The 14,008-nt window shown below is 39.7% G+C and overlaps 1 long non-coding RNA gene across 1 annotated transcript; it reads left to right on the top strand.

The window, feature by feature from the left end:
- The first annotated feature begins 8,748 nt into the window (after nucleotides 1-8,748).
- On the top strand, nucleotides 8,749-11,746 carry LOC306814866. Its single transcript, XR_013777272.1, has 3 exons — nucleotides 8,749-8,922; nucleotides 9,620-9,675; nucleotides 11,659-11,746. It is a non-coding gene; the product is annotated as an uncharacterized lncRNA (long non-coding RNA).
- Nucleotides 11,747-14,008: the final 2,262 nt, after the last annotated feature.

The raw sequence follows: 14,008 nt of genomic DNA, 5'->3' as shown, positions 1-14,008 counted from the left end.
TTAAGGACCTGAGGTATTTGGCAAAGGCTCAATAGGCACAACTGAATTGTGAAGTTTCCTCCTAGGGCATTTCAGCAGTAAATTACATTTTATACAGAAACTTCAGCTATCTGGATGTAAAATCTTCCTGGAATAACTGCAGCAAATTAGTTGGTCTGTCAGATGAATGATATTTGCTACAGCACTTGCAGATGTTCAGTCCTGTGTGAGATTCCTTTGATGCAACTGCCTACAACAAAGATACATTTATCACACTTGCTTGTCTAACCTTTAACTAACATTGCTCAGATGCAAACTTCTTCACCAGAATTTAAAATTATGCTGTTATATTTTGTTAAGCTTCGAGTATCACCAGCAACATTGGCAGCTCACAAGATGATTGTTCATAATGAACTGTTTGGTGTGTTGTTTAAACTGCAGCTTCAGGAGTTTTTAAAATATGTCAGAATTTATGGTTAAGCTTTTTAAGCATAACTGTCTTTTTAGCATGCATCATAGAACAAAGAAATTTAGAAAATGTCCCAAATTAACAGTTAAAAATCAATCATTTAAGGAACTCAGACTAGATAATCTTGGAGCATCTTTAATATTCCTTGATTTGTGGCTTTGACAGCAATACAGTAAGATGGAAGACAATTTTTTCACAAAACTATAGTGGAAAATATGAACTTTGTGCCAATAAACCATAGTGTAATTCAGTGAGATTTCAGAGTCACTGAAGTCATACATACATTGTCACAATTTTATACATCTATACAGAGAATCATGAAATAAATGAAAATTGAATGATTAAAGAACATGAAAGAGAAAAAGAAGCTCTGAATTGTATTCTCAATACAGGCACAAACACCTTTATTCACATTTTCTTTCATTTTCTTTGCCCAAAAATTAAGTAAGAGAATATTTTGCTATCACTGTTAATTTGTTTCCTTTTGGAAAATCCCCCAGAATGCAGGCAGCCATAATAAGTGTCACAACAACTGCAAGAGATTCTGCTCTATAACCTCAAAAAGAACTGTTTCTGGGAACATCTCTAGAACATAGTTGTTGTGTCATAAACCCATCCTTACCTGCTGCTACAGGAAATCCTGTAGCCAGGTGAGTTTGGCAGCAGTCAGATTAAACTGTAGGAACACTTGATTAGATTTTTAGTTCCAGAAGTAAAAAAAACCAGTTTATTCTATTATTTCAGTGTGGTGTGATAAACAGTCAGAAGGATCACCCTATATAGATTATGTAGTTTTTTTCTGGTGTAATTGTAGCTTTCTGTAGCACCATGGCTCCATGTTATAAGGAGAGATTTATTTTAATTGGTTTTATTCCACCTGCTGGAGAAGGATCTGATCCCTACATGTGTTCTCCTAAAAAGCAATAGAGGAGATATTACTCCAGGAGGTATTATTTTCATCCCCTTTTCCTTCCTGAGCACATACAAACAGTTCAGAGCTTTGTCTCCAAAGTACACTTAGATGAGGAAGAAGCTGACTTGGAAAGTTTTTCTCTCACATCTACTGTAAGAGATGAGCAATCACCAACCACCTTTCCAGCCTTCTCCTGTGGATTATTCTGGTCCAAGCAGACAAACTGCTGCAATGGGAGACAACTTCTTTAACCACATACACCATATTTTTTAGTATTTATTTGTGTTTATATCAAGCCAAATGTCTCAGGAGATTCTGAGGAGCTCTTTGTCAAATGTTTCTGAAATTCTGCCTGTGAAAACATTTCTATCTTGACTGATTAAATATCCTTACAAAAAAATCCAGTCCCTCATCTCCACCAGTGGAAAGTACCAAAGGAAAATTCTTTACTTGTGTCCTCATTCCATTGAGGATTGTCCCTGTCCACAAAGCTGCATTAGGGATGTTTCGTGGTGATTTTTGTACTGTTACTTGCACAATTGCATACATATGTATTGCAGTGCATGGGCTGTCATTACCCCCATTGTTTTGTGAAAATTAAATTCCAAGAACAGGTTGGTGATGAAAAGGTCTCTTTGAAAGATGCACATGAGCTTGGAAGCCGGCTTATCCATTTAAAAGTATCTTCCGTCTTTTTTGCAATCTTAAAAGATTAAATCATTTCATGGAATTTCTAACCAAAACACGATGAACATTTGGAATTTGACATCGGATATTCGTGCGATGAAGATTCAACCCCTCCAAAGTGAATTTTCCTATCTCTTTTATCAATCTGTTTCTGAAAAACAACTATGGCTTGCAGTAGCCTCCCACTTGAGGAATAAGCTCCTTTATTTCCTTCTGAATAAAACCATCAGTAGTTCCAATGGCTAAATTCCACATATGGGCAAGGGCTAATGTGGAACTGGAGAAGAGTCTGGAGCTCAGGTACTACGAGGAGCTGTTGAAGAAGTTGGGGGTGTTCAACCTGGAGAAAGAAGCTCAGGAGAAACCTTGTCTCTCTTTACAACCACCTGAAAGGAGGCTGTAGCCAGGTGGGAGTTGGTCTCTACTCCCAGGTTGCACATGACAGAACAAGAAGAAACAATCTCAAGTTGACCCAGTGGAGAATTAGTTTGGATATTAGGAAAAAGTTCCTCAGCAGAACAGTGGGCAAGTCCTGGCACAGGCTGCCCAGGGCAATGGTGGAGGCACCATCCCCAGAAAGTCTTCAGAACGATGTGCAGATGTAGTACTGAGAGACACAGCTCAGTGGGCTTGAAAGTGCTGGTTTAATGTTTGGACTTGGTCATATTAGGGGTCTCTTCCAATCTAAATTATTCTCTGGTGCTATGACTTTGCCAGGGAGTTTGTCACAAACAGTTTGTGGGTCCAACTGCACTGTAGACTGCAAACACTTCATGAGGAGCAGCTCTGCCCTCCTTGTAGAGCTGGTTAAACTCTCTCTGAAAAGGAGTGCCTGGCTCTGATCTCTTGTCGTGCTTCCCACTGAATTTGCTTTAAGCAAGCTGGTAATGACTATCACAAAAGGTGTGGACCAAGTACAAGGCAACACTCTGAGATCCCTTTGAGCTTTGGTGAGGAGTTGGGTGCCTTCCAGCCTGTCCTCTGACATCTCTCAAAACTGCAGCCAAGTGTACTAGAGGGTTTAGCTGGGAAGGGAAAGCAGCTTCAGGACAGAGTAGCTGCAGACATGTCTTGGAGGGCCCTAAGTATTGGAAAAATGTGAAACATTGAGAGCAAGGAATAAAAAATCCATTATGGGAGCCTGTGGGCAGATAAAGGGTCTGTGAGACCTCATGGAACTTCAGCTGATTTAGAGAATCTCTTAAACTTCTGGGTATTCACCTAAAACATGCTTCTGCTAATATCACTGGAACCACTTTCTGCTCCCTTGTCTAGCTACAAAATGTCATGTTATTCTTGTAGACATAATTATCTAATTGTTATTTGAATCATCCTAAAGCCTTCTGCTGTTCAGTTAGCAAGTTGCCAGTGGGGCTAATGACATCGAGAAAATTGCTCTGAAAGGAGTTGCCTGTACACCGTGATGTATCATAAATATAGATGAATGCAAAGCAAGATGCTGCACATAAAATACAAATGAGAAGGGAATGAGATTTAGTCGTTCACCAGAGGTTCAGAGCTTGATGGAGAAACCTCTGTAGGGCTACCAAGCAAAAAAGAGGCTTGTGTTCCAACTCTCCAGCTGCTGCTGAGTAGGGACTGCAACCTGTCACAGAGCACTAATTGAACAGGATGCTGCTGGAAGGAAATATGTGTCAGTGCCAGTCCTCCAGTGAAAAGCCATAAGGCAGATTCATGGAGCCACAAACAATGAACTACTTGGATCAAAAATGTAGCCTCAAATGCAAATAAAAAAAAAAAAAAAAAAAAATTCAGGAGAGTAGGCAGCAACAGGAGAGCTCTCCAGTGGCTAAGGAAAGTAAAAGCTGCTTAAAATGCCCCAAAGATTAAAGTGGCCTCTGTAAGAGAAGCATCAGAAAGACCACGGAAGGGAATAAACAGTTGTCATGGGTGGCAGTAATTCATTATAATGCAACTTTATTTTGCATTACATCTCTATTGCAAACCAATACCTACACCCCAAGACAGCCAATGTTAAGTGGAAAGTTGCAGAAGATGGAGGGGAGCAGGCACTGCATTCCTGCCCCATCTACCTCTACAGGGGCGCAGAAAGGACAGGAGCACAGGCACTTCAGGCAACACTTTTGGAATCTCCATGCACCCAAGGTACCTTCATGTTTTGTGGTATTTTAAATTATTGTCATTATCTGGTTTCTTCCAAACAAGAACCATCACTCGAAACACTGAGGTCTCCCAAACAGCTGGCATGAAACACCTGGAAGGACTTAGAGTTCCAAAGACTTTTCTACTAGCCTAGAAAATTTTGCATATATAGCTGACTAAGTAATCATAGCTGTTCTGAAACGACAGCAGCAATTTTCAGTGGTGAATCAATGAAATTTGCAATCGTTAATCAGCTTGCTCTAAAAAAAACCATTCCACAGACAAAGACTGTAAAACATTTTCATACCTGCACATGTCCATGTCTCTATTTGAGCATACAGGTCAGTCAATTTTGTTCTGACCTGCAATGCAGGAGTACAAGACTATATAAAGTTTTGAGGCATGTACATTTCAACAACATCTCAGAAGTTGGTGTAGACAGCTTAGATATGGGTTTTCTGCTTCAGGACTGGAAAAGCTTTGACTGGCTTCCTAATTTTCTGCATCTCTTAATATTTGCATTTCATATCTTTTGAATACATTATGAATTAGCTCCTGGGTCATCAGCACTAGGACTGGGATCAAGAAGCTTGTCTAGCTCACTGTTACAAAAAAACCTGTTTTGCTGCCATTTATTTAGTGAGTTAAGCACATTGCATATGGTCAGAAGAGTTGTTCAGATATATAAAATTGGCAAGCTGAGGTTCTTTAGCATTAGCCCCAAATCTCTCTTTATTTGCAGAGATGATGATTTTCCTGTGCATTTTATCTCAGTATCGTGATGTCCACTGAGAGAGTTTGATGTTCCTTAAACAGACCAACTGTGTAATCCTGACAGTTTATTAATACTAACCATTCTTTCCATTAATAAACCTTCTCCCAGATAGATACTAGGAATCTGCAAATCACTAAGGAAATAATTTACTTTAACTAAGGAATGAGATTTTGCATTTTGGATATTGTTTTGATTCCCTACAACTTTCAAAAGTTCCAAAATCAGGTAAGTTCCTGTTACCACTCTTATTGCTGAAATATTAGGGAGGAGGCCAGGGAAATAATTTCTCTTCCAGTAATGTGGAAAAGTTCTTTGCTGCTGAATTCCTGTTTTAAGAGGTAGCCTGTTAGCAGCCCTATGTACATCTCACAGAAGAAAATCAATCACAAGCCTAGTTGAAAGGGAATGGATACAAAGGAAAACTTCAAGGGGAAATACAGAAATCTATTTCTGAAAGTTGTTGTATTTTCTGAGCTATCATCTATTTGAATATGACTGTTGTGTGAGAATACAATTATGTGATTTAAAAATAAAAAGACCAGCAATATAACAGTGGTTTTCATTATTTCTCCTTTGGGAATTTCTGGTTTGTTAGTAGATTCTGGCTTAGTTGTTAGCAGAAAAATGTTGAATAATAAACAAAGCATTTCCTCCTAAATTAAATGAATTTTTTGAACTATGCAGCGATAGTGTACATTCCTCTGCTGAGAACAAAGGGTTAAGCAGCGTGAAATGTTACCTCTCTGTGAGAGAAGAGGGATTGAATTTCAGAAGGCAAGGTCTTACAGCAGATCCTGACTCAGACATGCTTTTACTGATTCAGCCATAGCATTCCCATGGAAGGCTTTACATCATGGCCTTGGCAGACTCCTAGACTTTCTCAGTGCAAGCTGCTATTTTTCCTTTAGCTTACCAAAAATAACCATGATTTAGTGTATTTAGTCTGCTGGTGTTTGCAGGCATGAGGGTGTTTTCAGGATTGCTCTGGGCAGTCAGAGACTGTTATAGGTTGGAGACGAATGGGGAAAATATGGAATTTCTTTGCAGGCAGAGACATCCACTCCAGGGTCTTGTACTTTGGAGACCTCTAAGCATCCATTGCACTGGCCCCATCATCCAGCTTAGACCCAGACTTTCTGGATGGCTGTGGTCATTTCCAAGCAGCTAATTTCTCTCCTCCCTACAACTCTCATGGTACACTGGCCATCAGAACAGACTTTCTGCAGAGTGAGAAGTCAAATTCTGGCTACAAAATATTGAGCAAAAAAAACCCCTCATCTGCTACATGAAGGGATGAGCATCACAGCGACATATCCATACAAATCTGCTGACCTTTTTTCAGGCCCTTTTCCCACAGCCAGGGGGACAGAGCCTCAGCTGCTGTCACAGCTGTCATACATTATAGCTCCTGGCCAAATGCAGATGCCTTTTGCTTCATGCACTGTGATATGAAGTGACTGACACACCCCAGTGCAGAGGATCTTTGGGTATGTAGCACAGAAAATTTTGAGAGGAGACCAGCAAGACGCCTAAACCACGATAATCTTAATGCTCAGCTGCCAACACAGGCATTTCTGGCATGCTTCTTGTCTGGGGGGCACAGAAAACACCAGCATGAGTGTCTCGACCACCACAGGACTTCCTAAAGCAAGATATCTAAAAGACAGTGTTCCTGCCAGCATCCAGGCTTGCAATTTTAGAAGTAACACACAGTTGTTCCTTGACTGTAGAAGGCAGTTGGCAATAACAGAGAGCTCTCAACAAGATTTTCCTGGGACAGCTTATCTAAAACAAATCACAGCAGGAGTTACAGCAAGAGGTTAGCGCATATTTTTTTTGCTTGAGCTCCCTACCAGCCTTTGTTAGCTTCCCAACATAACTGCATGCTCTGCCTCCAAGCCCAGGGTGAGTGCAACAATCATATCTGATAAAACCACAGGACCTAACAATCTGGTAGCTTTTGGCCCAGTTGTTTTTATTTGTTTTGTTTTGTCTTTTTTTTGTTGTTGTTGTTTTTTTGTTTGTTTGTTTTTGTTTTTGTTTTTTGTTTGGTTGGTTGGTTGGTTTGGTTTGGTTTTAGTTTTTTGCTTTGTGGGGGTTTGTTTGTTTGTTTGTTTGTTTTGTTCTGGCTTTTTTATTTTTTTCAAAGAAATTATCTTGATATCATCTCAAGGTCCAGAAGACTGGTAAATGGAATAACTGCAAAATGTCACAAGTTGTCACAGTTCTCTCTTCTGTGCTACTTGTCTCCTTGGTCTTAACTACCCAAGCCCTACAGCAAATATCTGGAGAGGCAGAAGGACCAAAGTACCACAGCCAAATGATGTGTCAATATTATTTACCTGCTGCTCAGCCTTCTCCTCCCACCAGAGAAGAACAGTGACAAGCATAAACTAAAAGCTCAGCCTGCATCTCAGCTGGAGCATGAGTCTTGCTGTGCTGGTAGTAGGGAGAGTGTCTCAGCCAGACCTCACCTAAGGAATGCAAAGATTGGTTGAGGAGATCTGTGCCTGGGATATTGTTTACTTTTGGTTACAGGAAAGGAACTTGAGCATGTTGTCCAGCAGCAAAGTTGAGTGTCCTATTTACTGCCTGGAGTTTTCTTGAAATTTTGTTATCTAGAAACAATAAGGAGAAATCTCATGTTAAGCTAATTTCATCCCAGGTTATTTCCCTAATTCTTTTGGTATTAATTTAAAGAAGACCTCACAGAAGGTGTGGAGAGGTTTAAGTTGGACATCAGGAAGAAATTCTTCACAGAAAGGATGATTAGACATTGGGATGGACTACTCAGGGAAGCAGAGTCACCATCACTAGAAGTGTTTAAGAAAAGATGGTCATGGCACTCAGGGCTGTGGTCTGGTTAACACTATGGTAATTGGTCATAGGTTGGACTTGATCACAGAGTTCTTTTCCAACCTAATTGATTCTGTAATTCACTTTCCAAGTGAAACAAAACACATGTAACTTCCTGCAATACCATTTATCCCTATGCCACTCCTGTTGCACACTCTTCTCCTAACAGCATAGTCTCTTAATTAATCATCTAACACCTTCCTTTGCTATTTTCCTTTCGTTTTGCACATGCTTTTCATGAGAGGAGACTGTATCTGTGAAACCTGGCAAGAGGCAGGTTTTTTTACTTAATTCAATGCACAGGATGGAAGGTTTTGTGTATGCATTTGTCTGTACCTAGACACAGGCACATATGTATCTACGTGTGCGTACTTTCTTTTCAGAGTATTTTTTAAATGTACCTCTAAACGTTGACAATGCAAAACCAACAGCCCTATGCAACTCTGGCAAGCCAGAAAATGTAGGCTGGGCAGCCAGCACCAACCTTAATAACCAAAAATAACTGCCTGGGTCTGAACCAAGTATTTTCTCATCATTATGCAGCACCAGGGTGTAGGATGAGGAAAATGAGGAGTGGGAGGATATAAAACAAACATTAACATGGAAAAATATCAGCTGTGCTCCGGCCTTCCCCTCTGCCTCTCACAGCCCACCCCAAGCCATGCAGTTGGGATAGGGACAGGCTGTGCACAGAGCAGGGCACACAGCTGAACACATCTGGTTAGCAGTCGCCTGCTTTTGTGCTGTGAGTCAGCCAACACTGTCCACATGTCTGAGCCAGCCCTCTGCCATTGTTGCAGAGTGGTTTATGACTTCACTTTTCCTTTGTGAAATGTTCATTCCTCTTCCCAGCAGCACTGCTGTCACCCTTTCATCTTTGCCTCCCTGTTAAGCACAGCCTTCATCCACACATGCACACAGAGTCAGACTCAGGGTGATTGAGAGGGAATCCTTTGCATAGGAGAATTTGATGCAAGTACCTGGTCTGAAATGCTACACACCTTCCCCTCTTAAGGCTGTTCCTGACAAAGCAAACCATATTTATTTAGGTGTGTAATAGTGGTTTACAGGTCTGGGTTTGGCATCAAAAGAAGAAAACTGTGCCTTCAGTACTTCCAGGTACAAGATAAGATGAATGTTAATGATTTTTTTTGCTAAAGATATGGTTACATAAGGAAGTGCAGTAAAGCAGATGAGATCCCTTTGTTAGATTAGCCTCACTCAGGCAGGAGCAGTCCATCTGTCCTCTCCCTCTTCTCTATCATCCATGCCATCAAGAAAGTGGATAGGGACAGTATCCTGATCATTGTTTAGTTATTTAATAGAGATGATGGTGAGGAAAAAGTCATCCCAACTGTTGCTGCTCTCAATTTAATCATCTCTACTTTCCCATCCAGCTAAGAAACTGAGGCTTCAATGTGTCTAGAAGTCACTGGTTATAGCACAAGGAAGTTCAGATAAAGAGAAGAAAATAGCCAAATGTGCAGACAGGTGAGGTAGTCCATGTAGAGCACAGGAAGAAAGATTGGAGAAGAAACTCTTTCTGGGCTCTGAGGGTTACACTAGACAAAGAACAGGGACACAGTCTTGGAAATACAGCTGTGCACATGGAAGATGTGATAGACTGGCAATTTTGCTTCAGAAGCAAAATTAAATGTGATTACTTGATGCAACACATCACTCAAACCAATCAAATTGTTATTTTGGGAAATCATAAATTTGTATCCAGAGTCAGTTTTTCACTCATTAAAAACTTATAAGAATGATTAGGAAATGAACTTAATAAGTAAATCTTATCCTCCTTTTTATTTAATAGCTTAAAATATAAGATGATCTCATCTGACTCTTACATGACCCCTGACCACATAACAGGTAATTAATTTTATTCTCATCCTTACTGCTAGTAGCACTGGGCCTAGCCTAATTATTTCTGGTGCAAACATAGCTGAAGTCTCCCTGTCACCATCTCTGTCTGGATGAGGAATATTAAATGTATGCCAGTGTGGAACCTCTGTGTCTCATTCTTTGCTTGCTTCCCATGGCAGAGTAATGCCATGGTGACTGCAAAGTACATGAAGAGAAAGAAGAATGAGGAACCCTTATTAATCCTTGTGAAACAATAAAAGAGGTGTAATCCAGAGCAGACATGTGATTTCTCCATATTACAAGGTGAATTATTTTGGTGGCTAGATGTAATAGATGTAAAATTGTTACGTACACCACTTTGATCAGGCTTTTACTCTCACTTGAAAAGTTGATTGTGCTCGAAAATTCCCTGCTGGAGGGACTTCAGAGGTCAGTTTGGTGGGTTTTATTGTGTACTGTATATCTGTAGACTCAGCCTGGGAATCTAATTTTAAGGCATTACCATTGAGCATTATTAAGCTATGCAGAAGTAGCCCTGATCATTACTAAAATATCATTTAAAAGACATTTTGAATGGCATTCTTAGGTGCATATAATTTCTTTTGACCACACAAAGACATATTTTTCCCACAAGCATATGCCTTGTTTTCTGAATGAAATATTCCTCTCTTTCTAAGAACTACCCCTGTGGAGATGGAATGGGCCTTTATTGGAAGAAATGCAGATTATTTGTTAGCTTAAAAACCAACAGGTAAATCATATTGGAGAAAAAAAATTCTTCAGAAAACAAAATTTAAAAAGCAAACCAACAGTTTTTAAAAGGAAACAATTTCTAATGGAAGTTACTGTATTATGAATGTAGCAGTGAATTCACTTTAAATTTTACTTTTCCTTACTTGGAGACACAGAATTTGAAAAGCTGTTGAAATCTGTACTTCTTAAGCCTTCTTTTCAATAGAATAACTACAAGAAACCCAAGGGATTCAAGTGTCCAACAGGTTAAGAGCAGTTTTATTTAATACATTGTCCTGCTTTGCTGAAAGGGACTGATGATCTCACCATTGGCTCAAAAAGAGACCTTTTTGATTTGCTTTCAGCTCATCCACACTTCACAGTGCAATTCTCTATTTCTTTCTCTCCATATCTAGGGAAAAAAATAATAAATGCCACTGTGACACATTTTCAGAAAGTGACAACATGGTTTAGAAGCTGTCAGTATCTAATGAAGCATTTCAGCTCTATTTTATAAGCTGTGATTATCATGATCATTTTTACTGATACATATATGGATTTGACATCTGGAGCCTTTTAGCTTTTTAAATAATGTGGTCAGCAATATTGTCAGTATGTAGGTCAATTTAACCATTTCTTTCCAGATTTTCTGGTGTTTTTTTTTAATCTTATGGTCTCTCTTATGGATAAGAGTTGCTGCTTTCCTGTAGGAAACAGGGTAGAGAGGGCTAGGAAGATATTCAGCAAATCTAGTTATAAACTCAGGAACATCTTATTACTTACTATGTTTCCTCAAGGCAATGCATCATACAAGTATCACTGACAGAAAGGCTCTGACCCAAGAATTAAAGCAGAGACAGAAGTATTGCTCACACTACTTTCAGGTTATAAAAATAATTGTTTAATTGTGACTCATCTATATCTTGAGATGACAGGAGTGATCACAGGCTGCTGCTGAGCTGGTGTGGGGAGGGATTGAGGAGCTGTGTGGGATAACAGCCATGCAAGGTACACACACCTGGCTTGGGCATGAAGATATAAACTGCTACAAACCTAGATAACCACAGAATAACTTGGGTTGGAAGGGCTCAAGGCTGGTCAGGTTACATAGAGATTTGTCCACCAAGGGTGTACTCTTATAGCTGCAGAGTGATGGCCCTAACTTCACTTGGAAAAAATCTGTTTGGATCTGAATGGGACCTTATGTGAGTAACCACAACACTGAGTGAAATGTTTGAACGTGTAATACACCTTAAGCATGCAGGTGGCCCTGGTGAAGTTCAGTTACCTCAAAAATATTCCCATGGAGATTTGCTCTGAGCTGCTTGTACATGCCAGCTGTGCATAGGTGGACCACATCAGCAGTGTGCAAATTTTTTCATAACAGAAGTCCCCCAAACCTTGATCCAAAACTCCTTGATCAGCAACAAAATCTTTCCATTAATCTCAAAAATAAATAAACAAAAAAATTATGTGTGATTTGTTTGAAGATTCTATTTTACTTGGTAAAATGGGATTAATTGCTCGAGGCTGGAGATCTGTAACTAGTATTACTTTTTAAGCTATTTTGAAAAGTGTTTTTCAAACTAAATTTTTTGTGAGTGTTTGTGATATGGTTGGTTGGATTTCAGCTTGGTTCTGCCATTGTGCTGTATTAAGTACAAACTTTTCAGGAAAATAGTTCTGTCTGCTCTTTTCAATTTTGAAATCAAGGTGTTTGCCCCAACAGCCAAGCACAAGGACTGCAGATGTTGCACAGGAATGCAGCAGGGTAAGGGCTGAAAATGATGGCAACAATGAAAGTGCCACAACATTTACACACCTGCATGAAATACTTTCCTAGACCCACTCAGTGCTCATGGAAGGTCTTGCACCAGGAGACACCAAATTCAAGTGAAAGTTAATTATTCACTCTTACTTGTGTCTGTTCATCTGTGTGTGTACACAGATATAATCACACATATATAAAAAAACAAATGCCAGCTCCACTTTAACACCAATTTTTAGGTATCTCGGTTTTCTATAAATGCTGGTGTATGCCTCTTCCTGGAATCCACCTACAGATAGCCAAGAAGTAAAGAATCCTGGAAAACTGTCATAGCAACATCTCAGATTGCTGTTGGGAAGCCTGTGATATATTGGTACCTTGTTTCAAAAGTGACATCCAAAAAATCAAGTTTAACATCCAGCACCTGTTCAGTGCTTTTCTGAATCAGGGCCAGTCACTATAACAGTCACTTGCCTGTGTTCTTGCTGCACAGCCTATTTTTAACCCATTAAATACATTCTAAATAAAAATTGATAAACTTGCATTTTCATTGTGAATTGCCTCATGAACCTTCCTAAAATAATATATGCTCTCTCCATTTCACATGAAATTAAATGAATGCTTAATTTTCATTAAGTGGTGATAACAGATAAGAGCTCTTTCCCCTTTCCTGTCTTCTTTGTAAACAGATTTTTCCTATAAGAAATCATAATATGAAATTCACTCCTGGAACAACAGGTACAAACCTGTGTCACATTTCAAGGATCTTGTTTTCATTTTCCAGTTACTGTACAAATGAAATAACCATTAATGCCCAATGAATCACTACACTAAGTCAGAAGGTCTTTTAAACTATTAACAGTTCATTGCACCACTAAATTTGCAACTACCTACCAGAGTTTACACAGAGAAGCATAGCAGACCAGCTGCTAATTAAGGATTAAACACCCAGGCAAGATGCAGTGAAAACATTCCCTTTTAGGCAAGCTAGTGGCCTCATTCCACAGATCATGTATGGGTCTGTTGTCCAAAGTAGCCACAGCCTTTATTTTCGAGTAGAACCAATTGATGAAATCAGAAGTACAGTTCAAGTGCAAGGAGACTGCAGTATTGCTGCTTAAAGTACTCATTGCACATATTGCCTGCTTCCACAAAAATTCCCAAATGTTCTTTTTTCCTCTTTTTATCATCCCAAAACTGCTGTGTGTATTGGAGCCCCAGACAATGGACAAACACTCCCTACAGAGTAGCCAGCATCCTGGCCCCTGCACAGTAGCACTCTTGTGCCTGAAGCAGAAAGTTGTGGCCATAGCTCTGTTCCTCCAGACAGGCTCTAACACCTTCTCCAAGTGGAGCATTCAACTTCTCCCACTGCCATGTGCACCAGAAATGCCACCCTGGAATTCTGCATCCCTTCAGGCTCAGAGCTCAGGACACAGCATGCTACTCCTGCCCATAATCACACAGCTGCTCTGTGTGTCTGTGCTGTTAGACATAAAAGGACCAAAGCACTCAGAGGTCAAGGCCCATTGTTACACTTTTTTATTGTTCTGCAAGAAGTTCGGCTTGGCCTATACTTGTGCTCATTATCAGGGCTGTGTATGCTGTGAAGTGAGCAATTCTAATCTCTCTCTGCTCCTGATGGCAGATTCTCTATATTGAAAGTACATATAGAAAATATTTTTGGGGGCTTTTTTAGCATTTTTCATTTTTTTTAACATTCAGTATTAACCCCAGTCATAGAGTGACCTCCATTCACTTCCCAACTTGCATTTGTAAGGAAGGCAAAGAACTGCTCACCGTTTGCTCATGGTCTGTTTAACATGATGTTCAACCTGA

Source organism: Erithacus rubecula, assembly GCF_903797595.1.
Source record: "Erithacus rubecula genome assembly, contig: SUPER_Z_unloc_3, whole genome shotgun sequence".
Lineage (NCBI taxonomy): Eukaryota > Metazoa > Chordata > Aves > Passeriformes > Muscicapidae > Erithacus > Erithacus rubecula.
This window is presented reverse-complemented; position numbering and strand designations above follow the sequence as displayed.